The sequence below is a fragment of the Peromyscus maniculatus genome, chromosome 1 (assembly GCF_049852395.1).
Source record: "Peromyscus maniculatus bairdii isolate BWxNUB_F1_BW_parent chromosome 1, HU_Pman_BW_mat_3.1, whole genome shotgun sequence".
Lineage (NCBI taxonomy): Eukaryota > Metazoa > Chordata > Mammalia > Rodentia > Cricetidae > Peromyscus > Peromyscus maniculatus.
Genome location: NC_134852.1, coordinates 210,524,195 through 210,550,752, shown reverse-complemented (window position 1 = coordinate 210,550,752; position 26,558 = coordinate 210,524,195). Strand labels below are relative to the sequence as shown.

The window sequence follows — 26,558 nt, the reverse complement described above, 5'->3', positions numbered from 1 at the left end:
GGGTGGACCTCCTTGACCATCATATTCACAGCCTTGAGATGGGGCCTCTTGGCTGTTTCACTTCAGAGAGTGCCAGAAGTTGACTCAGCATGCAGCATTTCTTTGTGCCATTGTCCTGATGGTGGTTCCTTTCCTTCCCAGCTAAGGAAGGTGTTTGGAAGGTCCCATCACCATGATGGTTGGGTTGCATGTGATTCATCTGTGTCACTGCATATAAACAAATAGAAAACCTGCTACCACACAGGTATTTTTCCCCTTTGAGAGAGGGTCTCATGTAGCCTAGACTGGCTTTGAACTTACTGCACAGCTGAGTATGATCTTGAACTTCTGATCCTCCTGCCTCAACCTCCTGGCCAGAGATTATAGGTGTGTGTGGTGGTATTGCGTTCCCCAAAATATTGTGCACTCTAATAAACTTATCTGGGGTCAGAGAACAGGACAGCCACAATATTAAACATAGAGGTTAGGCAGTGGTAGCACACACCTTTAATCCTAGCATTCCAGAGGCAGAGATCCATCTGGAAACAGCCACATTGGAAACAGCCAAGCATGGTGACTCATGCCTTTAATCCCAGGGAGTGATGGCAGAAAGCAGAAAGGTATGTAAAGCATGAGGACCAGGAACTAGAGCCTGGTTAAGCTTTTAGACTTTTAGCAGCAGTTCAGCTGAGATCCACTGGGAGGAGGAAACAGAAACTTCCAGTCTGAAGAAACAGGATCAGCTGAGGAATTGGCGATATTAGGAAGCTGTGGCTTGTTCTGTTTCTCTAATCCTTCAGCGTTCACCCCAATACTTGGCTCTGGGTTTGTTTTTATTAATAAGACCTTTTAAGATTCATGCTACAGGTGTGTGCTTCCACACCTGGTTTATGGTATATGTGGTACTGGGAACTGAACTCAGGGCTGTACATGCTAGATAACTCTCTACCAACTGAGTTACATCCCTAGCCCCAGATGGGCTTTGAAAGAGGTAGAAAATGGATGTCAGTGGTAATTAGCTCCTAATGGTAAGTCTTTAGTTGGTTTAATCAATACCTGTCCTGATTAGTTTTTTGTCAATCGGACACAAACCTAGACATAGCTCGTGTCCTAGTTACTGCTCTATTGCTGGGAATAGACACCGTGACCAGGGCAACTTTTAAAAGAATCCTTTAGTTGGAGGTTTGCCTGTGGTTTCAGAGGTTAATCCATGTTCATCATGGTGGCTTCTGATCCGTAGGCAGCAAGCAGAGAGAGTGAGAGAGCGAGAGGGTGAGAGAATGACAGAGAGAGAGAGAGAGAGAGACAGACAGACAGAGACAGAGAGAGAGAGAGACAGAGAGAGAGAGAGACAGAGAGAGGCGGCTCACGGACTTCTGACACCTCAAAGCCCACCGCCGGTAACACAAACACAAGACCCAGGAACACACACCTCTTCCAACAAGACCACATCTCCTAATCCTTCCCAAAGAGGTCCACTAACTGGGGACCAAGCATTCAAACCACCACATCTGGGAATTTTAGTTGAGAAAATGCCTCCTTAGGAGAGCCGTAGGCAAGTCTGTGGGGATTTGTCTTGATTGGTGTGGGAGGGGCCCTGCTGATTGGGGGGTACCATCCCTGACACATGGTCCTGGGTGGTATAAGCAAGCTGGCTGAGCAGGCCAAAGAGCAGGCCAGTCAGCAGCTCCCCATGGCTTCTGCATCAGCTCCTGCATCTGGGTTCCTGCTGTGCCTGAGTTCCTGCCCCGACTTCTGTGGATGATGGACTCCACACTGTAAGATGAAAAAAACCTTTCCCTCCCTAAGTTGCTTTTGGTTGTGGTGTTTATCACAGCAATAGAAACCCTGAATAAGACATCACCCACCCCAGCCCGGTGAGTGGCGAACCTTGGGATATGGCGGTCTCTGTGTGGCTAGTGGTCATATCAAGCTCATTTGAAATAATAGTATTTTTTACATCATTTAATAAAATAATGACTAAAATCAGTTTGACCTGTTTCCTTTTAGTTTTGTATTCAGTTACTGGAGAAGGCATAAGCTACATAAATAGTGTGCATTACCTTTCTGCCACAGCCCTGGTAGGTCTGTGACACCCCTTTTTTATACACTTTGGACCTCCCAGGGAAGCTCTGAAGGCTTCCTGGAAGTTCAGGGAGTGGTTGCTTTGATTTTCCATGGGATTTGGTTGTTTAGTTGAACAACCCAAACATAATGAATCGGAACAGCAGGCTATTGTCTTACAGCAAGTTAGAGGTGGGATAATGAAACCCTAGGGAAGTATCCCAAGCCAAAGCACAAAGTGAGCGAGTTTTCGACTTAAGGAAAATATTGCCACCAAAGGTCACCTTTCATCACCGTACTGCCCTTGATGGTGATAATTTAGGCTGGTGTTTCATGGCCTTGGTGTTGGAAGCTCTCTACCCCTCAGACTGCCATGTTCTCACAGGGACAAATTTAGTGCTGAGATTTGCACATCCTTACTATTTGTGTCCCTGTGTGTGGACTGCGTATCAGCTTGTTCCTCAGGGTCAGAGTTGCCATTTCATTACTGGTAGAAATCCGTGGGGATAGTAAGTGTTCCCCACAAAACCTTGGCAGTAGGTCAGTGGATGCGTTGGCACAAGTTCTGTGAAAGAAAACACTGTTGACGAGACATGGGTGAGAGAGGAACCTTGCAAAGGGGTGAGATGATGTCTACCCGAGAAAGAGGGCTTGTGCGGAAGTGGATGGAGCACCCAAGGGCTTCCCACTCTGCACCTGCTGCTGTGCTGACCGGATGCAGTTGCTGTTCCCCTGTCCTTACCCGACTATATGTTATTATTTTTCACACAGCAGGTTCTCAGCTTCTTTTTGATGGCCAGATTCTGAAGTGGAATGAGAAGAGACTGTAGTCTTTCATCATTTGAGATTGAGGCTTAAAGACCTCAACTGATGCAAACCTTTAGAGAAGGAACTATGACTCCCACGGATCAGAGGTTTCAGGCTAAACCTAACCTGCTGGCTTTCCCCTGGGAAATAACCTAATGAAATTATTAACGAATTGACCTGTTTCCCACTGTTACCTTCCACTATATCCTTGCCTCTCAGTCTCCTGTGCGTGAAACAATGTACAATGTATTTCATAAAGCCTCTTGTATTGGAGATACTTATATGAATTAAGATATTTATTTATTTATTTATTTATTTATTTATTTATTTATTTATTTATTTATTTATTTTGGTTCTTGAGACAGGAACTCATGTAGCCTAGGCTGGCCTTGAACTCCAGATCTTCCTTCCTTGACCTCCTGAGTGCTCAGGTTATAGGTACACTTCACCATGCCTGGCAAATGATTGTGCACATAATCTTTCTCTGGAAGAAAAGGTGGCCGCATTTTCTTAGTCTTCTTTTAGTTTTACTCTAATCTCTGCATGGCTGCCTTTAATGTTTGTGTTAATCCTATGCTCAGGTGTCCTTAGGAGAGTCTGTCTGTCTAAACTTTTACCTTATGAGAGTCTGTCTAAACTTTTACCTTGTGAATGAATGGCTTCTTACGTTTTCTGCTGATCTCCTATGTTTGTTTATCCTCAGACAATCACTCCTTGCTTGTCAGTCTTCATTAGGTCCAGCCCTCGGCAAACAATAGCTTCAAGGACATCCCTTTCCTTCTCCAAGGCCTGAAGTCTGCCTTGTCCTTATTCACATTCTCACCCGGTGACTCATCCCCTTGCAGACCATGTTAGGGCCCCCAGGGGCCTCTGTTGACTTGGGTTAAGAGAATATCCCAGAGGCGTTATGGGATTTGTATCATAGCATCACATCTTGTTAATAAACTACCTTCTGGTAACCACTTGAAAACATAGCTCACTCTGGTTGTTTCCATCCAGGTCAGAATTCATTCTATGATTATGACTTAGCATTTAAAAATTGCTGTTTTCCTCAAGAAGTCTTAGGCATGATCACAAACAGCTCTGCATTTCAGATAGTGTAAAAACTTTGCAAATGGAGGTCGTGACATGGACCAGACACTTGGAGCTCCTGTTTGAACTGGTTCAACATGTTTAGTCCAAGAACTAGAGCAGACAGGAGCAAGAACTTGGACTTCTCACTGCCTTAGAGTGTTAGTTTGAATCCATGAGTTTGTCTTTCAGCGTCACTGGGCACAGTAGGTTGGTCTCTGCTCTTTGTTAGAGTCAGTGAGTGACCAGATCTTTAAGATCTTTTGGGTAGAACCTAAGGGTTCTCTTTGTGGCAAGGGCCCTTCGCATTCCCAGGTAAGCCACAGCAAAGACTTTGGACTCCATAGCCACTCAGGATCGGGGAGCCTGATTTGCCTTGTCCCCCCAGAATGACCAAAGATGGGCTTTGATATGAATCACTTTATAGAAAATGAAAGGTGTAACATGAATCTTAAAAGGTCTTATAATAAAAAACCCAGAGCCAGATATTGGGGTGAGAGCTGAAAGATCAGAGAAGCAGAACAGCCAGGCACTAGCTTACCTCTATGAAATCTTCAGCCTCAAAGATCTTGTTCCTGTTTCCTCATGCCTTATATACCTTTCTGTGTCCTGCCATGTTACCTCCTGGGATTAAAGGTGTGTGCCACCACTGCCTGGTTCTGTTTCTCTCATGTAGCCCAGTGTGGCCTTGAACTCACAGAGATCCAGATGGATCTCTCCCTCCGGAGTAATAGGATTAAAGGTGTGTGCTACCACTGCCTGACACCTATGTCTAATTTAGTGGCTGGCTCTGTCCTCTGATCCCCAGGTAAGCTTTATTGGGGTACACAATGTATCACCACAGAAAGGAAACATAAATGAGCTACAATCAGCCAAAGGAGTGTTTGAAACAGGCATGAGGAGATCTCTGTCAATGTGTGTTATTGGTATGAAATTCTGGATTATTAGCTAGCCAGCGTAGATTCATAGGTAATGGAAATACACAACTGGAAAGCATTTACTATTACTACTTTAAAAAGTAATTATTCTTTGTCATATACAGCCTTTATTATGTTGAGATATGTTCCCTGTGGCCCTGTTTTCTTCAAGACTTTTATCATGAAGGTCGTTGGGTTTTGTAAAAAGGCCTTTTCTGCATCTATTGAGATGATCACATGATTTTGGTATTTAAACCCACTTGTATTGTTTATTTCACTTGTTGACTTATGTGTGTTGAAGTAACCATCCCTGGATCAAGGAAAGGGATGTCCTTGAAGCTATTGTTTGCCGATAGCCAACCATCAAAGCCAACTTGATTTTGGTGGTGGGTGGTCTTTTGAATATACACCTGTATTCAGTTTACAAGTATTTTATTGAGAATGTTTCCGTCTGTGTTCATCAGGGATATTGGCCTGTGGTTTTGTTTTATTTGTTGTGTCTTGACCTGGTTTGGGTATGAGAGTAATACAGGTTTTGGAGTGGGAGGCAGGAGCTATGAAAGGGGAAGGAGAAATGGGGGCGGGGACGTTAACTGGGGAGGAGAGAGAAAGTGTAAGACCGGGAGAGGGAAGAAGGAAAGAAGCAACACTAAGGATGTCTGGAGAAGCCATAGGGAAACAGTGGCCCGCAGAGAGCCCACAGGTGCCCGAGGATAAAGATTTGGTGAGCACATTGACTCTAAAAGGAGTTACACATCTCTTCTTGGGAGAAGCTATAGAGGCTTCCTGTGAGGATCTGACTGCCCAGTAGAGGGTAGTGGAAGACCATTCCCCTAGCCCCTGCTGGGGACACTTCTGGACTCTGTTAAAATGAATGAGCTGATTAATGGCTTCCATCATAATCTTATCTTTGTAGCGTATATGTAAACCGAGATCAAAGTCTGTGGTGTTTACAGGGTGTGCAAGGAACAATGTGCAGAATAGTTGCTTCTCATTGCGACTGCTGGGGTCCTCAGCAGCAAGGGCATTCGTTGGGGGTCTGGTGTTGGGGAGGGGAAGAGATGTTAGAGGAAGTTATATCACTACCTCAGTCTCTGTTTTCCCATCTGTAAAATGGGTACAAGGAAACATCTATTACTGTGACATGGGCCTATTGGAAGCCGTAGGTCTTCCAATGATCCTACAGTGGGTGGTTGAGGTCAGATTAGACTCTGTAGCAAGGGAGCACTGAGTGGATTGGAAGGCCTGGAGGAGAGTAATGAACTTTGAAACGAGTGTGTTGTTTTATCGTCGGCACAGCGGCTGTACCTGAACATACTGCTGTTTCAGCCACTGACGGCAGCTCTGCCATCACTGCTTAGGCGAGGCCCAGCAGGGCTTCTGTGTCTGCCTCTGCTGCTGCAGCCAAATGTAGTTTTTAACTAAGTCCCTATCATTCTATTTTACCAATAAAGCCTTGGGCGTCCAACGCTGAGGTGAAAACCTGCTAGCTCAGAGAGGCCGAGAAGCAACCAGCTGACCTTCCTCCTTAGCCAGCAAGAGAGTGACCCGGCAAGAGAGACTCTCTTCCACAGTCCCATACCAAAAAGGACTGCCACACCCAAAGTCTCTCCCTACTACTTCCTGTGCATTTCTCTATCCTTTTCTCCGACTCCCTTTAATTCCCTATGGCTACTTCCTGTCAACTAGTTGCTGGCTCTGCCTCTTGACCCAAGGTTTTATTTAATTAATGCCAACTCAGGGTTCACAGTGATCAAATTCCTGCAGCGTGAGTGTGGAAGGCTGTGGGAGCCCGTTCTCGGGTTCCTCGTGGCTTTACCCAGCAGGTCCAAATAGAGGATGATCAGGACCACGGGCCTGAGTGCAGGTGTCTGAGATGGTCTGCACTTGGCTGTGCTGGGGGAGGAGGTCCTTTGCTCCACCCCTGAGCGTCTCTATGAAAACCCTGGGCCAGAGACAGTCAGGCCATTGGAAAAGGTTCCAGGCCCTCTCGAGGCTATCCTTTATTTTCTATCTGTTTCTCTCCGCAATAAATCCTTCTATCTAATATTTCCTGCTGCTCACACTCAAGAAAACTCTGGGGAGCTGTGGGGTTGGTGGGTAAACGCCCCACAGAAGGTGAGTGAAGCTCTTTAGGTAAGGGGGGGCGGAGTGAAGCTGTCAGGGAGCATGAAGGATGTTCCTGGGTGAGAAACATACATGACTTTCTTTCTAAGGTTGCAAAACTCTGTTCAACAAAGGCTCTCCCATGCATTGTAACTATTGGGTCTTCCTCAGCTCAAGATTTTTGAGGGATTTCCAAATGTTTTATTTGTTCTGTGCACTCCTGAAGTTCATGTATTTAAAAGCAACATAATTCCTATTTAGAAAAAATCAACCCATAAGTTAATGTTTAAATATTTTTCTTCTAAAAATGCCTCACAAGTGAAGGAACACTATGAAAGTGGAACTGATTTATTACATATGTAAATAATTCTGGCTATATCCAGTGCCATGCCATCTTATTCACATGTTATTTAACATACACTCACAACAGACCATTGATGTTAAATATAAGTGAATCATTTTTAGCATTAAAAATGCTTTAATTCTGTAAATTATTCTTCAGTTTGATCTTTACCAGATTTATAAGTTTCATTCATTTAATTAAAATCCTTGAATAACTCATTAGTGTATCTTTGGTCTTTCAAAAGCCAATACTTTTAAAAGGTAACACATTAGCAGTGATCTGTAATTTATCCTTTTGACTGTTTACAATAAAGGCTTCTCTCACTTGCAGTGTGATATTTAGAAAGAAAAGCTTGAAAATAGTAGACTAACATCTTGGTAGCTTGTTACTGAAAAAGGAAGAATGAAATGTAGAACATTAGCTAGGGGAATTTTTAAGATTCAGAGTAATATAATTCTAAACACTGGAGCATGTAACTCTGAAGTTTAAATTTAGTATATTTTTTCCTTGCAGATAGTTGAAGATTTTGATTATAAAAAGTAAACATGATAATATAATAAGCATCACATATTGATCATCTAGACTTTTAAGATTTTTTTTTATTTTTATATATGTGGTTATGTGTGTATCTGCATGTGGGTTTGTGTATGTGTGCACACATGTGGGTTTGTGTATGTGCACACAGGTATTTGCAGAAGCCAGAAGAAGGTATTGGATCCTCTGGACCTGGAGTTGCAGACAGTTGTGAGTCACTGGACTTGAGTGCTGAGAATCTCACTCAGGTCCCCTGGAAGAGCAGCAAGTGCTCTTTAACTACAGAGCCATTATCTCTCCATCCCCACAGACTAGAGCTTAAGACTTTTATTTTAGCTTTCTTTTATTATTATTTTTAAATTGTGTATATGCATGTGTGTGAGTGTGGGTGTGTGCACGTGAGTGCAGATACCCAAGGAAGCCAGATGCCTCTGATCCCTGAAGGTGGAGTCACAGGCAGTTGTGAGTCACTTGACACGTGTGTGTGCTGGGAACCAAACTTGGGTTCTCTGGATCAGCAAGCTCTCTGAGCCGCCGCATCTCCAGCCCTGCCAGCATTTGTGAAAGCTGTTGTCGGTAGATGTGTGTTGTTTCTCTTGGATAAACACCCAGTTTGCCGGGTCAAATGTGAGGAACTGTTAAAGGGAAGGCCAAAGCTTTTCGTTATCCAACATGTCATTCTTCATTCTTATTTACGCTCCCCACAGGCAGTATTTTTGTTGGGTGTAGTAATGCCTTATAGTGATTTGAACTTGCACCCTGCACTGACCTGAGAAGTTTTCATGTAGTCAGTCAGTTACAAATCTCTATTTGAGTTGTATGAGTTTTATGTGTGCAGGTTCTTTGTTTTCTGTTTGGCAGATATTTCTTACAGCCTGGAGTTTTGTTTGTACTGTGAAGGAGAGCCACCCCATAGCCTTCCACATGCTAGGCAAGCACTCTGCCACTGAGTTACAGCTCAAGCTCGGCTCTTTTGAAGCAGGGTCTTACTGTGTAGCTTAGGCTGACCTTGAAATTGTTATATAGCCCAGGGTAACCTTGAACTCATGATCCTCTGCTTCCACTCCCAAGCGCTGGAATCATAGGCAGTATATACCTCCATACCTAGAAATTATGTTATTTTTCAAAGATTTTATTTTTTAAAAAGATTATGTGTATAGGTGGGTTACCTCCATGTATGTTTGTGTATCACATGCGTGCCTGATGCCTGTGAAGGCCTAAAGAAAGTGTTGAATTCCCTGGAACTAGAGTTACAGACAGTTGCGTGTTGTAGAATGTTATTTCAATGTGTGTTACTTTTGTTCATGCTGCGTTCGTTTAACTCTGAAACTGTGTTACTGTGCCTGTCTAAAATACCCGATGGTCTAATAAAGAGCTGAACAGTTAATATCGAGGCAGGAGAAAGGACAGGTGGGGCAGGCAGGCAGAGAGAATAAATAGGAGAAATCTGGGAAGAGAGATTTGAAGAGGAGATCTAGGAGCCAGAGAAGGAGGAGGACTTGAGGGGCCAGCTACCCAGCTACACAGCAAGCCATGAAATAAGAGTAAGATTTACAGAGTAAGAGAATAAGAAAAGTCCAGAGGTAAAAGGTAGGTGAGATGATTTAAGGAAAGCTGGCTAGAAACTAGGCCAAGCCAAGGTTGGGTGTTCATAATTAAAAATAAATGTGTGTGTGTGTGTGTGTGTGTGTGTGTGTGTGTGTGTGTGTGGTGTAGTTTATTTGGGAGCTGGGTGGCAGGCTCCTCAAAACAAACAAACAAACAAACAAACAACAGTTGTGAGCCACCATGTAGATACCAGGAATTGAACCTGGATCCTCTGGAAGAGCAGTCAGTGCTCTTAACCACTGAGCCATCTCTCCAGCTCCCAGTGATGCTATTAATTGTACCTTTTAGGGAAGAGAAGTATTTAAACTTAATGAAGTTTATGGTCTGTCAGTTGTGGTTTTAGTATCCTGTCTGAAGAATCTTAGTTTAGCCATATGGTGACAAAAGTGATCATTTTTTTCTTCTGAAAGCTTTATAAGTTTATGTTATGTTTAAATCTATGGTTCATGGTCCATTTTGTAATCCCTCCACCCCCATGTCAATGTCATCTTATTGACAATGTTCTTTACTCATTTGTATATTTATAGAAAATCAATAATATATAAGTGTGGATCTGTTTCTAGAATGTCGGTTGTTTACTTGATCAATTTATTTTACATTGTGCCTGTATTACACTGTCTTGATTAATATAGTTTTATAAAATATGCATGACATATGCTATAAATCCTCCATCTATTTTCTTCAGACTGTGTATATGTGTGCATGTGGAGGTGTGTGCAGATTGTATGTATGTGTGCATGTGGAGGTGTGTGAAGGTTGTATGTATGCATGTGGAGGTGTGCAGATTGTATGTATGTGTGCATGTGGAGGCGTGTGCAGATACACACACACATGTCTGCACATGTGTGTGGAGGGTGGCTATTGACCTCAGGTGTCTCTTCAGCCACTTCTCTCCCTGTTGTCGAGACATCTGTCCATCTTACTTGGAGCTCACCACTTTCATTAGGCTGGCCAGGCCCTAGGGACCTTCCTGTCTGGGCTTCTCCACAAGTACACAGCACCACAGCTGGCTTTGTGTGGGCCCCGGAAGTGAACTCAGGTTCTCATGCCAACACAGCAAGGGGGTTAATGACTGAGACATTCCCCCACCGTTTGGTGTTTCAAAAAGATGACTTTGGACTTAAGGCTGAGGAAGATGAGACAGAAAGATTAAGAGCCAGAGGATCAGGGACTATCTCTTCATAATGTCAGAAGCTACGCCCCAAAAGTTTCACCAACGTGACTGCCTACACATGAGCTGAACAAGGACAACAGACATGGCAAAGTGGACAGGGAAGAGACCACAGGCCTCAACCCTGAATAAAGAACCGCAGGCAACCAAAGCAAACTGGAGCAGAAGTGTTCTTCCCCCGGGAAGAGCACACCGAGTGGTTATTCAATACCGAATGGTCAGGCCTGAAAACATACACACAAGTAACATTATACAGACTGGAAGCTTATATTTAGAAGTATATATTATCTATCTATTTTCTATAAATGTACCAATGCAATTAAATGAAGGGATACTGTCAATGTCGGTGACGTCTACGTAGGGGTAAAATTAACCCCACATCACACACAGACTAGACCATGAACCATAGACATAAACATAACATATAAGCTTATAAAGCTCTCATAAAATGATAACCTTTGTTATATCTAGAAATACATATATTCCTGTGACAACAACTGATTGAAAATGAGGCCATGAATTTGAAAGAGAGTAGGGAGGAGTATTATGGGAGAGTTTGGAGGGAGGAAGGGGAGGGGGAAATAATGTTTATTGATCTCAAAAAATAAATCAGTATTTAAAAGATTGCTTTGGATGTGCGGCTCAGTGTGTAAAAGTGTTTGCCACCAAACCTTTTTAGAGGTTGTGTGCATGTGTGTGTATGTGTGTGTGTGTGTGTGTATGTGTGTGTGTATGTATGTGTGTGTGTGTGTGTGTGTGTGTGTGTGTGTGTGTATGTGTGTGTGTCTGTCCGGACCTGGCTTTCTGTACATCTGCAGTGTTCTCTGACTGCAAGAGCAAAGCCTTAAAGGGCCAGCCCACCTGCTATGAGGTTCTGCTTAGCACGTGGCACTGGTGGCTCAAGTCTGCAGACAGTGGCCAGGAGCCGCACCTCCGTAGGTAGCAAGCGTTGGCCTTCCTGGGAGACTGGGACTAGGAAGGCACGTCCAGCTCCTTGTCCAGAGCTTTTCTTAGTTTTCTCAGGCCTTGTGTTTGGATATTTGAGCCCCACATTGGGTGCCAGAAATTGTGACTTATTTTATTGTTTTATTAAAAAAATAGAGCTCAGCCAGGCGGTGGTGGTGGTGCACGCCTTTAATCCCAGCACTCGGGAGGCAGAGCCAGGTGGATCTCTGTGAGTTCGAGGCCAGCCTGGTCTACAGAGTGAGATCCAGGACAGGCACCAAAGCTACAGAGAAACCCTGTCTCGAAAAACCAATAAAATAAAATAAAATAAAGCTCAGGGGTTAACTATTGGGGATAAACCTGAGAGATGCACAGAGTGGCAGAGAAGCAATCACCTCCCCCTCTTTTCCACATTCCCAGGTCGAAGAGGCCTGTGCATTGCTTTTGGCCCCTCCTTATGTTTCCTGTGTGTCCTTCTGTCTTCCTCTGAGTCAGCCAGAAAACTCTGTGGTCCACTCTGGCCAGCTGAATGTGGACCCTGCCCTCCAAACCAAGGTCCAACTCCATTGGTGGTCTCGGAGCAACAACACAAACAATCTCCCACACCACTCCATGTTTGTTTTAAAAATCAGTTTGTCAACATATGTTTAAAAAGACCTTTGGAGACACCATTGGGATTACCTTGAGTCTACCCATTAACTTCAGGAAAATGAATATCTTAATACTGATTTTACAATCCGTGCATATGATATGTATCTCCATTTATTTAGGCTTTAGTTTATTTGAGCAAATGTTTATAGTGTTTTGTGAAGAGCTTCTTTCCAAAGGAGGTTTCACAAAGAAGTAACACCCAGCACTGATGCATCCTTCACTACAGCCAGTGACTCTACCAATCCTGTCTATAAATGTGCTCACAGGTGGAATCAAGAATGGAATCACTAAATCAACTTTCTTGTGTAATCCTCTCTTGGAATGGGCCAATATCTTGTACTACTGTGTGGTATGATACAACAGCCAGAGTATTAACCCTGATTAGTAAAGACATATCTCACTTCTGTTCCTTAAGGATCCCTTATGTGGTGTTTTGATAGCAGACGTGGCTGTTCGTAGATGTTTACTTTTATTCCGGGTGGGTGTGTTGTAATTCTAATTAGTAGTTTTTGCTTACATTTCTTTAAGCACTGTCTCTTGGATACATTTGTAGTTCCTGCTAGGGAATTAGTAGCTTTAAATCTATTACTGATAGAGAATTACTTCATTAACTCTGAATTAGCCTCCAACTTTTACTGACTTTAGACACATCTGACTCCCTATTGAAAAGGAGGAAACTGTTACCTTCCCTTCCTTCTCCACACAAGTTTAGCTTTTTACTGTTCTCGAGTATATATTATTTTCAGTTTTTAAATTATTGTTTGTACATGTGTGTGCATACATGTGTGTGCTCACACTCAAGTGTTTGAATGCCCCAGTGTGGCCATGTTGAGGTTCAGCCTTCAGAAGGTAGGATTTAGTTGAAGACAGGTCATTTGAGGAACCATCACCGAAAGGATTGATGTCACTTTCATGAGACTTCTCTTGGATCTTTTGAAAGTGGGTTATTCTGGACATGGTGGTGAACACCTTTAATCCCAAAACTCGGGAGGCAGAGGCAGGTGTATCTCTGTGAGTTCCAGGCAAGCCTTGTCTACATGGTGAATTGCAGGTCAGCACAGCGAGACCCTGTTTTTTAAAAGGTGGGTTATATATAACAGGAAAGCATGGCTCCCAGATCTCTCTGGCTCCCTGCCATGCCATCTGCCGTAAAGTTCTTAACAGGGGCCAAGCAGATGGTCTTGTGTTCACTCAAGCTTGAACTCACAGCCCTCAAAGCTGTGAGCTCAACCCCATTTTAAAATAAAGTACCCAGCCTCAGGGATTTTGTTTCACCAGTAGAAACAGACTGATGCAACACAAGAAGACATTTCTTTTTTTTTTTTTTTTTTTTTTTTTGGTTTTTTCGAGACAGGGTTTCTCTGTGTAGCTTTGCGCCTTTCCTGGAGCTCACTTGGTAGCCCAGGCTGGCCTCGAACTCACAAAGATCCGCCTGCCTCTGCCTCCCGAGTGCTGGGATTAAAGGCGTGCGCCACCACGCCCGGCTTACAAGAAGACATTTCTAACATTAAAATTTTGTTTATATTCTTGATAGCAGAAGCAAACGTTGTGACTGAGCCTATACTTGTGTGTATATACTTGTATGTGTGTCCAGGTGTGTGGCAGGTGCACATGTGGAGGTCAGAGGTCAACATCGCATGTCTTCCTCACTTGCTCTGCACCTTATTTTTAAGATAGGTTCCCACTGGACCTGACGCTTGCCCAGACACCCTCCCGTCTTTGCCTCCCCGTTTCTAGGGTTGCACGCTCACACCCTAGCGCTGGCTTTTCATGAAGGTCCTAGGCTTGAACCCTGGTTCCATACTTGAGCAGCAAATACTTTATTGACTGAGCCGTCTCTGCAGCCTGAGAAGAGGCCATCTGTCTTGCTCTAAAAGAGCGATATTCAACCTATGGATCACGGCCCCTTTGGGTCAAATGACCCTTTCAGAGTGATCACCTAAGACCATCAGAAAACACAGATATTTGCTTTATTATGCATAACGGTAGCACAATTATAGTTACAAGGTAGCAACAATAATTTTTTGGTTCTTCAACACTACTGAAGAACTGTAGTAAAGGGTGGCAGCATTACGAAGGTTGAGAACCACTGCTCTAAAAGAATATGCAAGCACTGTCAAAGCGTGGTCAGAGGCACTTTTCCAACAGCCCCTATTTTCTCAGTGTGCTGCTTTGCCTCTATTTAGACAATCCTTTTCTTATAGAGATTTTTGCTAAGGAAAATGAAGGTGTTAACAACATCACTAGGATTTATAGGCTCCTGGTCAGCAGTTGTTGGATGAAATCCTCCTTCCGGGGTGTTTTCTCGGGAGCTCTGATGTGCTGTGCCTTGGACTCGCTGATTTCTAGGTCTGCTGCCTACTTATCATGGTGGGGTTCTCCTCCTCCTGCATTTAAAAACAATTTACATTTTTATTATATTTTACAAAATCATGTGTGTCTGTATGTGGGTTTGCATGAGTATGGTGCTTGCAGGGTCTGAAAGAGGGCATGAAGCTGGGGGTACAAGGGATGATAAGCTATCAGGGACTGTGGGGGTCCAGCCCCTCAATAGTCCCCTCCCAGAATCCGGGAAGAATCTACAACCAGCTGATAATTAATCTTTGAAGAAAAGAAATTAATCTATGCACACAAAATTCCTCAGTCCATACATTTTATTATTCTGTCAGTTTTCTCTCTACAAGCTTATACTCTGCTCCCATTTTTAGCTCCTTTCTTGCCTGATATCTCTCTATATTTATCTGTTGCCCCTCCAGGTTCTATCTTAATTCCTTCATCTAGTTCTGTCCCTTCTAGGTTCTCATCCGTCTTGTTCTCTCCCATATCAGCTCCTCTCCCATCTCCTTCTCTCCCATCTCCTTCTTCCTCAGCTTGTTCTTCCCCATCTGGCTCTTCCTCATCTTCCATCTCGTTCCTCTAGTCCTCTCTTCTAGCCCTTCAACCTAGTTCTTCCCCGTCTCAGTTTGTTCCTCTCAGGTTCTTACCCATCTAGTTCTTCCATTCTCTTTTTTTTTTTTCTCCATCCTCCTCATGCCCTGGAAATCCTGGTATATATACACTTACAAGCAGTATTCCCTTAGCAGTGCAAAGCCAGGCTTCCAGGGTCAAATGGAGGGGCAATAAGAATCACATAGAGGGGCAATAACCATTAATTATCATTTGCAACCTCAAAGGGAAGTGACCAATGGGGAAATGAATTAACTAAAGGCTCAATTCAGGTAATATCTAAGAAGAGGGCTCTTATGTGCTCAACTATAATCTTAAATGTGATTGATAGAAAATGTTAAGAATCTATAAGTTGCTAGGTCAATGGGAGAAAATAAAACTCTCTTCTTTTTTTCCTGTGGCTCCTATCTGTCCAAGCTATCTGCCGTTTTTCTGCAGGGTGGGGGAAAGTGTGCTCGGTCGCTAGGCAACCTGTGTACAGCTAGATGCCTCTGGTGATAGTTAAAGGGAGATCTGGAACTAGAGGTAAGATTTGGGAAAGGAGGAAGTTAAGCTTAATTGGCACATCTATCAAGCCTTCTCAAACAGGTAGCCTGGATGCTTAAGTCTGTTCTTAGAGAGTACAGAGGTATCTCTGATAAGGTACTTTCCTCCAACTGGGGATGGACCTGGCTGGATGCTGCCAATGATGATAATTACAGGGAGGCTTGAACTGGGGTTCTGGCTGAGCATAGCTGTCAGCACAGAAAGTTATCTAAATATTCATAGAAGTAGTTAGGTAAGGAGTTAAAGGTCTATAAAGTTAGTAAGGCTGTAAGAAGGGAGGGTCCAAGCTAAATTGTGTAAAGCTATTACTAACGTCCACCTGACCTAGGCAGTGTCTCCTTGTGGAATTTATCTTAAATCAGGAGACTTGCATGTGGACTGTTATTACTGCTAGTCCTTGAAAGTGGCCAAGGGAGATACCTGATTCCAGAGAAAGCCTTTCCTGAGGCTGTTCTCCAAATACCTGGAATGTGTATGATCAAAGAGTGATCAGTCCACATTGTTAGCCCCTCAGCAAGCCCTCTCAACCATTGAACCATCTCTCCAACTCCTTTCCCCACATTTTATTCCTAAACTAATTCCACATTTCCTTGGCATCTTTTGCTAGGCATCAATTTCCTTCCTATTTGACTCAGTTTTCAGTAACATTTTTCAGAAAGGCTGGATGAGAAGTTAATAGAATTGATGCACAGCTGATCATTTGTTCTGACCACAGGTGTGACTGGTCTGGAATAGATCCACAGGGGCTTTTGTGTGTGTGTGAGTGTGTGGTCTTCGGTATTTTTCCATGAAGACTTGAAAGGCTCTATGCCATGCCTCTGCCGTCAGAGTGGCTGCCAGTCTGAGGGCTGCTTAAGCTCTTTTTCATAATCTGCTTTGATCTCAGGCTTTTAAGATCATCTCTCTGTCTCTGGACTTCTGAATTCCTACAGAATAAGCCTAGCTGTGTGTCTGGTTTTGTTTGTTTTGGTGTTCTCTCTCTCTCTCTCTCTCTCTCTCTCTCTCTCTCTCTCTCTCTCTCTCTCTCTCCCTCCCTCTCTCTCTCTCTCTCTCTCTGGCAGGGTTTCTCTGTGTAACAGTCCTGGCTGTCCTGGAATTAGCTCTGTCGACCTGTAGACTCTGTAGGCTGGCCTCAACCCCACAGATCTCTGTAAGCTGGCCTAGAACTCACAGAGATCTGCCCGCCTCTGCCTCCCGAGTGCTGGGATTGAGGTCGTGCTTCACCACCTCCCGGCTGTGTCTGACATTTTTCATCCTAATAAATTAATAGGAAGGTTAGTAAGCAGGTTCCTTTGGGGTGTCAGTTTTTCCTATTTCTTCCTTTCCGGTAGGATTTTTCCTCTATAGTTGTTTTGGTCTAAAAATAGAGAGATTTCTAAGTCAAACTTTTAAATAAATTTAAGGAAACATTCTCTAAAAGCATTCTTATTAAAATACTTGGCATATATAAATTACAAAATGATTTTTTAAAATCTGAAGGAAAAGTATGAAATTACATATTGATATGAAAAAGGTTTGAGAATTAAATCCAAAAGCTGAAGATTTAAAGAATAAATAATTACTAAAACTGAAAACTTAAGGCTTCCTAAACAGCTGTCTTATTAAACTGAGTGGTGGCAGGCACTCTCTGTTTACTAGAAAACGTCACACTCTCAGGTTTATCTTGTTGTGTTCTGTCTCTGTTGTATCATGGCTTGGATGCCTGTAAACAGAATGCCTACTTCCTTTTCAGAAGCTGTTTGCACATGTCATGTGTGTAGGAGCGTTCTGGCAGGTGCCGGCTGTGCTGGCCCCTCCCTTCTGCTTGCTGGCATTTGTGGGCTGCTGCCCTGAGCTGAGTGGGCCGGCTGCTGGCAGGTTTCGTCTCATCACGATGCTGCTGGGCAGGTCAGCCATGTGTGACACTGAGTGCCAGCTCCTCAGGGCGGTTCACCGCTGCAGGGCAGCATTTGCCCCAGGTAGCTGAGGTCCTGCAAGCGGCCACGCCGGAGTTCCTCCTTCCAGATCGCACTTTTTTAGTCACTGCCCATGTCTCTGACTCAGACTATTTTATAAGTGCCACTTAAATTTAAAAAAAAATATATATATATGTCCTCCTAAGAAATGTCCTTACATAAGCTGAGATGTGTGGGGTGTGGGGAGGAAGGTGGGTTATGTTGGTTATAGGGAAGCTGAGAACTGTTTTTCTCTAGCCTCATATATGAGAAAAGAGAAGGGAAGAATGAGTTTTTGTATCTGACTCCACCTCCGTTCTCCTCCAGCGTTCTGGGACTTGAGTCATGAGAAACTGACTGTTCTGAGCCATGTCTCTTCTGAACTCAGACAACAGCAGAGGCTCATGTGGCCCTGGGCTATCATAGTGATGGGTGAAAAGTCACTCGGCATCCATTGTGATTGAATTGTGTTACACAGTCCCCACCAACCCACATGCCCAAGCCCTAACTCTCAGCACCTCAGGAGGCCACTGTACTTGGAGATAAGGCTGATGAAGGGGTCATTTATTTAAAGAGGATCATTAGGATACAATGCTTCATTCAGTATTACTAATGTCCTTACCACTCCCCCAGAAAAGGAATCTAGATCACACACAGAGTCAGAGTCACTGGCTATATATGTACAGTATGGGGTCACAGTGCCTAGGGAGTTGTCTTAGTTTGCTATTCTGTTGCTGTGATAAAACACTCTGACCAAAAGCAAAGTCAGGATTTGGAGGAAAGGATTTGTACTTCTAGATCATAGTCTACCACAGAGCAGTCAGGGCAGGGACTGAAGCAGAAACCGTGGAGGAATAGGGCTTACTGGCCATGCTTAACTAGCTTGCTTACACAGCTCAGGCCCACCTGCCTCGTGATGGTGTCACTCACAGTGGGCTGGGTCCTCCCACGTCAATCATCAGTCAACACAATTGTTTTGGGATATTTGATTGCACTGTCAAACTTGAGACTGTGTTAATAAAATTAACCTTGGATGGGGGTGGAGACAGTGACTAGTTGACAAGAATTATCAAGAGAGAGTATGGAGGACCTGGGAAGACAGACATTCAGGAAGAAGCAGGAAGGGACTTAGAGATTCTTGGGCCTTTTTAGAGAAGAGACACTCTCTTGCAGGGTCTCCAGCTGAAAAGGAGGGTCAGCTGGTTGCTTCTCAGCTTCTCTGATCTAGCAGGTTTTCACCCCAACATCTGACTCCTGAGTCTCTCACAGACATGGCCAGAGGACAGTCTGATGGAGGCAAGTCTTCAGGTGAGATTCCCTCTTCCTGGATGACTTCAGTTTGAGACAAGCTGACAATACACACTGAGTAGGACAGTGCTCCTCCCCAAGTCAAGGAAAGTCTTGGAACCAACCTGTCACCCCCTTGACCTCAGACTTCCAGCGTCCAGAACTGTAAGAGGGTGAATTTCTGTTGCCTAAGCCATCCAATCTGCTATATTTTACCACAGCAGTGTAGCAACTAATAGAGCATCCTTTGTTAATTGCTGGTGCTTTTCCAGCATCCCGTTATAGGCCAAAAAAAAAAAAAAAAAAAAAAAAGGAAAATGTGTTCATTGAGACCTGGACAAATCCTAGTTCCTGATTCTAATACCTGTTTCTTTGGCTTTCTTTACACAATGAAGATATGAAGGAGAAGTTTTTGTGTGCATTCGAGATGGGGTGCGTGTACCACAACATACATAAGGAACTCAGGGGACAACTTGTGGGGTTGGTTTGCCATCTACCACGTGGGTCCCAGGGATCAAACTTATGTCATCAGACTTGGTGGCAAGCATCTACAGATCCATCTTGCTGGACCCCGGGAGAGATTTTAATCTTGCCGAGTTGTTAGCTGGGTGGCTGTCAGAGTTGAGTATAGAACCTTGGCAGCTGTGATCAGAAGAAGTCGGAGGTATGCAAGAATAACATCGTGTAAGACGGGAGCTGATGCACGCTGATGAGGGCCAGTTGCCTCAGGTAACAGGTTAAGATGCTGCATTTTGATGAGGCGAAGAACCCAACATTCTAACAGGCTCTTGAGTTCCCAGATCACAGTCTCATGCCTCTGGGTTTGTCAGTGAGAAGCCTCATCCTCTGCCCTCTGCTGTGTGCTGGGGCTCTCCATCTCAGATGTCACAGGCAGAATTCTCTAATTTCAAAAATTGTATTAACTCCTATCAGTCCGACTTCTGACATAAACCTTAGGTTGGTGACTCTTTGTTCTTTGTTCTCCATCTGTGTCTATTTTGATTACCCCAGTGGGGCCACTGCTGCTCCCCACCTCACAGAGCTCTGTCTAGATGTTGTGGGTGTATGGCTTGAACTTGTAGCAATAGAGAATTTCAGAAAGATCTCTTTTCCCTTTCCATCAGCCTTGAGCAGCAATGTAGCTCCCTTGAGTCTCTTACGTCCTCATCTGTAAAATGGGTACAGGGGCTGGAGAGGTTTCTCCGTGATTTAGGGCCCATACTATTCCTGCAGAGAGAGGACTGAAGTTCAGTTCCCAGCACCTCCAGGGTGACTCACAGCAGTTTGTAACTTCAGCTTCAGGAGGGATCTAATGCCTCTGGTCTCCATGGGTGCCTGCACGCCACCTGTGCACACAGACGTGTATGCATGCATATAATTTAACATATATATAAATATAAATCATATATATATATACATATATATAAACAAATCTTTAAAATAGGAATAGTAATGGGATCTGAAAGGATAGTGAGTATGAATACGATCCCATGGAGGACACTCTAGTTATTCCCTGTGCATTTTAAGGGCTCACCAAGTGTTTGCACAGGTGATAAGTGCAGAGAAGATATTTGAAATCACGGCTGTTACTACCAAGTGATCAGATGCTGGAGATTCCTCTCGAAGGATTGTTCTGTCCCCTTAGAGGGACATTTGCTTTTTGTCACAGCCGTGAAGGACCACGAGATTTAGCTCAGATGGACTACAGAACAAGGCTTAGTCCTTGGACTTACAGTCATCAGACCCTCTAGAAGCCACCGGGAGACCCTTTGTGACTCTGACACATACAGAAATTCCCAAGAGATCTTGTTACAGTGCCGACTTTGGTCTGGTACAGGAAGGTGGGGTTGGAGGTTAAGATTTTACATTTCTAGCGAGTTCCTAAATGAAGGTGATGTTACTGTGTGCCTGGGTTTTGAGTAGCAGGACCCTTGAGTAAAGTGAACAGGAGAGCTGATTCAAGTTGTACACTCCACTATCGTAAAGCAATGACTATTTTCTGTCAATTTACATTAAAAACCCAAAATTTTTAATTTTCAATTTTTGTCTAAAACTGCCACGTTCTCACTGTTTTACTGCCCCTCACCTTTGTCTAGCATTTAAATGTTTTAAAAGAATGCTGGCTGCAATTTCTATGGACATGACTGTGTACCAGAAACTGCTCACTAAATTCTTACCCGTGTTCTGTGTTCTGGTTTCATCTTGTTGCTGTGATACAACAGTGACTAAAAGCAACTCTGGGCAGGAAAGGGTTAATTTCCATTTACAATTCCAGATCACAGCCTCGCTGAGGAAGTCAGGGTAGGAAGAACTCAAGTAGGTACTTGAGGGCGGGCCTGCTTGATTACACACAGCATCACTCCTGTCCAGGGAGCGAACTCACAGCTCAGGACAGCAGAAACCTTGAAGGATGCTGATTGGTGACTAGTGGGCCGGTTTATACAATCCACTGCCTAGGGATGGTACCACCCACAGTGAGCTGCATCTCCTACATCTGTCAACAACCAGAACAATCCCCCACAGTCTATACAGCACTGTCTTGGGGACCAACAGGAGAAAGCAGGAGCCGGGGGCATGCTCTGAGTGGCACTCGGACCTGGACCCCACATAGGCAGCTCAGCTGTGGTTGACTGTACAGAACTTTCAGAAGGCAGCCTGTAAAAGCATAGGTTACAGTGTCCTCGGCCCTTCCACCTCTCTGTCCCAATTCAACTGTAAATCCAACTTTCATCAACCAAATATGATTTGCTATTCATTTACTTTAAACTACGGAACGCTTTCTTTTCTCATGTTGAATCAGCAAGGCTCTAGCTAGCTCCGTCTCTAGCTTTTTGTTTAGTACTTAAAAAAAAAAGCACTTACAATACTAATAATAGTAACTACTACCATGGCATACACAGAGCTGCAGTGCATGATGGGTAGGATGAGGGACCCGTTTGTCAGGACTTCGTACCTGGTGATTGGGGAGAGCGCAGACATTGCTGGGTGGTGCTCAGAGCCTGGGGCTATTGGAAAGCCCGCCTTGATCACTCACTCTGGAACCTCTGTCTACTCATTGGCCATCGTTTTCCTTTTTTCTAAAATGAACAGATTGGGCAAGGTGGGAGTAATTTGGTGTGTGCTCACAAGCCGTTTCTTCAAATAAAGATTTATCCGGAGGCCCGGAAGATAAAGTACAAGAGCTGAAATTTCTCAGGCAGACGCTGTGGTGGAGCCCAGACCCAGCATTCTTCGGGTGTATCAGCCCTTGAACAGCCTCCCAGGGCTCATCTGTCAAGCAGTCGGCTCTAATAGTAAAAGGCCTCTCTCTGGCTCCCAGCAGCCTAGCTCTGTGCTCTGGGGCACAGAACAGGGGTATCATGTGGCTGTGGTTTGCAAACAGAACTAAATATAATGTCGTCCTTGACTCTGGTGGGTCAAGGTTATTAGGAACCCTGAAAACAGCCAGGAAGCCTGCTTCAATGTTAGTGGGTTTTGAAGGATTTTTTTTTTACTTGTTTGTTTTGAAGTCTTTGAGGGAAAATGTGTAAGATCATGGGAGGGAGCAGAGTAGAAAGATTATTTGGTGTAACTTTCTGGGTTTTGACTCATTCTGTGAAGCTGTGACTAGCGGTCTCCCTTTGATGGAGTGAGGTAACGATGTTCTTGGAAGACAAAATCTGAACGCAAACAGAGATAAGACATCATGAGCTTCCAAAGTCAACAGAAAAGTCTTCAGGGTAATTAGTGTGCTTGAGACCATAAATAAAATGGTTCTCTCATTAGAGACTGGATTTGAAGGCTTTTACTGCCCGTGATCTGTTAAACAGACAGGGAAATGCAGCATATTAAACGGAAAGTCCTCCAGAGTACCCTGGAGTGTTGAACTAGAGTTCTTGGCTCAGGGGAAACATTTTTATTTTATTACAACACAGAACATTTTCTTTTCTTATTAACTCTGAACACAACTTTCAAAGAGAAGGTGTGGAAACGTCGTGACCGATGCTGAGGTAAAGATGTGGAGAGATGGGGTGCAGAGGTAGTATTTCCATGGCAGGTATGAATCTTCGGGTGTTTTTATTCTCCCACCCATGAGCAGCGAAGAAACTCGGCGTAAGGTGCAGCCCTCTGTACACAGTGCCGCCAGCAGGCTGCGCCCTCAGGGAGGAGCATCGCCCTCAGGGAGGAGCGTCCACGGGAGTCTTTTGCTGTTGCCCTCGGCACGTGTCACTCACGAGGCAAATGAAAATGCAACTCATGCACAAGTCATGCTGATTTACTCAATATTTGCCCATCTTGCGTGAACAACAGTGGAATCTCCTCGTTTGTCAGTGATATATTCTTTTCCTGGGACCTTCCCAGGCACTGAAGGATTGGAGCACTCCTACATCTCATTTGTGACAACCCTGAAGAGAAGTGCCAGGTGTTGGTTTTGGCAGGAAACACAGAATGTTTTTATTTGTCTCCAACGGTGGGATCTAAAAGCCGGGGCAGGATGAAATTGCCACAAGGGTGGAGAGGGATGTAGAGAACCCAGAGCCGGAGCCTGCCGAGCCTCCCAGGAGAGATGGCGAGCACATCATAGGACCAAGTGGGTTCTGCGGGCTGGCTCTGTATGCAAGTCCTTGCAGTCCTTACACCAGCACTGACGCTGATCATCACATCTCACTACAGCACTGATCAAGCCCCACAGACCCGAGTTCAAGTCCCTACTCTTCTGTCTCAAAGCAGTGACCTCAGAGATTTTAACTTTATCTCTAGGTTTGCTTTCTTCCTCTGTTAAATGGACATTAATAATGAGCTGGGTGTGGCACATGCCTTTAATCCCAGCGCATGGGAGGCAGAGGCAGGCCCATCTCTGAGTTCGAAGCCAATGTGGTCTGCAGGTTCCAGGACAGCCAGGACTGTTTCACAAAGAGACCCTGTCTTGAAAAACAAAAACAATAACAAAACAAAAACAAAAAAGGACATTAATAATGGCTTTACCTCATAAGGCAAACTGTCAGAGTCTTACTGCTTATGTTTAAACACTTGTTTGGGGTGACCTTGAGCAATTCTTGAACTTCTCTCTCCCAGTTGCCTCAGTTTTACAGTGGGAACGATGATGGTTCCTGCTTAAAGTGTCCTAAAGAAACCGTGTGGGCTGGAGTGCCAGGTACAGAGAGGGAGGAGAGCGTGAACAGGGCTCTGGGTTCTATCCCCAGCACAGGGAGGGAGGGAGGGAGGGAGAGAGGGAGGGAGGGAGGGAGGGAGGGAGGGAGGGAGGGAGGGAGGGAGGGAAAAAGGAGATGGGGAGGAAGAGAGAAAGGCAGGGAGGGGAAGAGAAGATCTTTATACAAGCCCTCAAGGAATGTAATCTCAGAATAAAACTGAGACAGTTGAATTTGCAGTTTAGGAAGCTGGGATTCAGAGAGACGTATACAGTAGGTGCTGGCATTAGTGAAGTTCATAAATGTACAGTCCAGTCTCAGAACTGACCCCAGGGTCTCTGCTCAGAAATGAAGAGTGGACCCCGGGTCTAGTGACCGAGAGAGAGTTGTGCACCACAGAGACCCTTCTTGGCTTTAGCTCCCTGTTGAGGTGTGGGTGAGCCGCATGGTCCCTCAGCTCTTGAAACCCACATCTTCAATCCTCAGAGCGAGCTCCCGCCGAGGCAGTCGCCAGGGCCGAGGACACGACATCATTGAACACAAGTTCAAAGGAAATGACACTCCAGGGCTTTTTCCCGTCTGTCTTTCTTGAAAGGTCTAGAAGGTTCTTCTTCCTTATTAAGTATGACCTTTTAATAAATTTAGTTTTTGTTTTACATAGCAGAGTCTTTTTGTCTTATAAAATTCAATTTGTCTCGGCTTCTGTCTCTTCGGCTTAGTTTAAAGGATGAGGCGAGGGACCCTGCGGCCGCCTCATTACTGAGATCTGCTATATTTCATTCACGGCTCATCATAAATTGCATTCTGGTTGGCCTCATCTTCTATTCTGTAATTGCAAAGCCAGTCTCAGCCTTTAATGCCATCTTTTGTCGCGTTTGCTGTTTGTAATGTGATTCCCAGGGTTGAGAGTGTCACCACAGGCCACACCTTACCTGCAGGTGGAGCCACACAGGCCATCACAGCCCTTCAAATGGCAAAACCCAGCACCACCTGCAGAGAAATCGTCTTCAAATTTTCTGTGCCACCTTGGGCAAGCCTCTAAATTCTTTGGCCTTTAAAGACTTCTCATCTTTCAAACTATAGTGTAAAGTTTCTCTTAAATCCCTGTAGTGGGTGGCTGTCTGAGCCATGCCCTGAAGCACCGCCCCTAGTGAGGTAGCAGGTGGCGGTTACACATGCCTGTGACTTTGAGGTACATGCCCCCTGGTGTGGCCGCTGGGGACCCTTAAGACCTGGGATTAGTGTACGCACTCTCTCTCTTTGCTACCTTGTGGTTTTGGATGCTGGGATGGACCAGGGCAGAGCTCTCCAGAGAACAGCCTTGGACCGTGCCTCATCCTTCCAGGATCCTGTGACAAATTCCTTTATTCTGCCTTGTGAGTTCACCCCCAAATAAATTCCTTTGCTCATTAAGCAGGCTCCGTGGATTGCTAGCAATTTTCTCCCAATAAATCCCTTCTGGTGTTTTTTAGCACAGCACCCTCCAAATTGTGGTTAATAGTTACCCAAGGCTCAGAGCAACTCTGGTCAAATAAATTTATGGAATGCCGCTTATCTTTTTCATCTCTTGGTTACATGTCACATGGGTATATTACTATCAAACCTGCCAAGAAGCCTGTTTAACAATGTGTAATCAAGCATTTCTCACAGATGGGTGGGTATGCCACTGGAAACTCTCTGATGTGTTTACCATGTGACAATCACTTCCTCGGGGACAGTACAGGAGCAGGGTTTAGGAAAGCACTTTGTCCTATCTTCAGAGGTGACCTTGCTCTGTCAGGTCAGGGACACCCAGCAGTGTCTCAGAGCTTGTCACATACCAGAGCCATTTAACTACAAAGTGGCCGTGTGCTGTAACAGTCTGTTTTATTCTAATAAATTCCAAAGCAAATCATGTCTGGTTCATGTGGAGGAGGAGAATCAGGGAGAAATTGTTTTCCTGGAAATATCTCAATACTGAATGGTCTCTGTTCTCAGTTCCCCTGTTATGAAGGGCAGAAAGCCACACTTTTATCCAGAACTGTTTTAGCCCCAGAAAGTAGATAAGGCATACAAGACTTCATTTCTCTCTCTTCCACATTCTGTGTGTGTGTGAATATGTGTGTATGTGTGTGTGTGTGAATATGTGTGTATGTGTGTATGTGTGTGTGAATATGTGTGTATGTGTGTGTGTGAGTGTGTGTCTATGTGTGTGTGTGTGTGTGTGTGTGAGTGTGTATGTGTGAATGTGTGTATGTGTGAAAGTGTGTGTGTATGTGTATGGAGGTGAGTGTGTGCGCAGGTGGAGGTCAGAGGATGACCTCATGTTTCATTCCTCAGGCACCTTCTTCCGTTTTGTGAGTCAGTCTTTCACTGACCTGAAACCTCACCACCTTGCTAGGCTGGCTGGGTGCGGAGTGCCAGGGATCCTCCACCCCCCATCTCCCTGTCACTGGAGTTACAAGCACACTGCTACACCCAGCTTTCACCCGGGTCTGAGGGTGGAACTCCAGTGCTCATGCGTGTGAGCCAAGCGCTTTA

General features: G+C 44.5%; 1 protein-coding gene across 2 annotated transcripts in view; it reads left to right on the top strand.

Moving 5' to 3' along the window:
- The window catches only part of Ablim1 (actin binding LIM protein 1), a 314,113-nt gene that overhangs the window by 70,826 nt on the left and 216,729 nt on the right, over nucleotides 1–26,558 (top strand). The gene's annotated exons all lie outside the window — the stretch shown is intronic.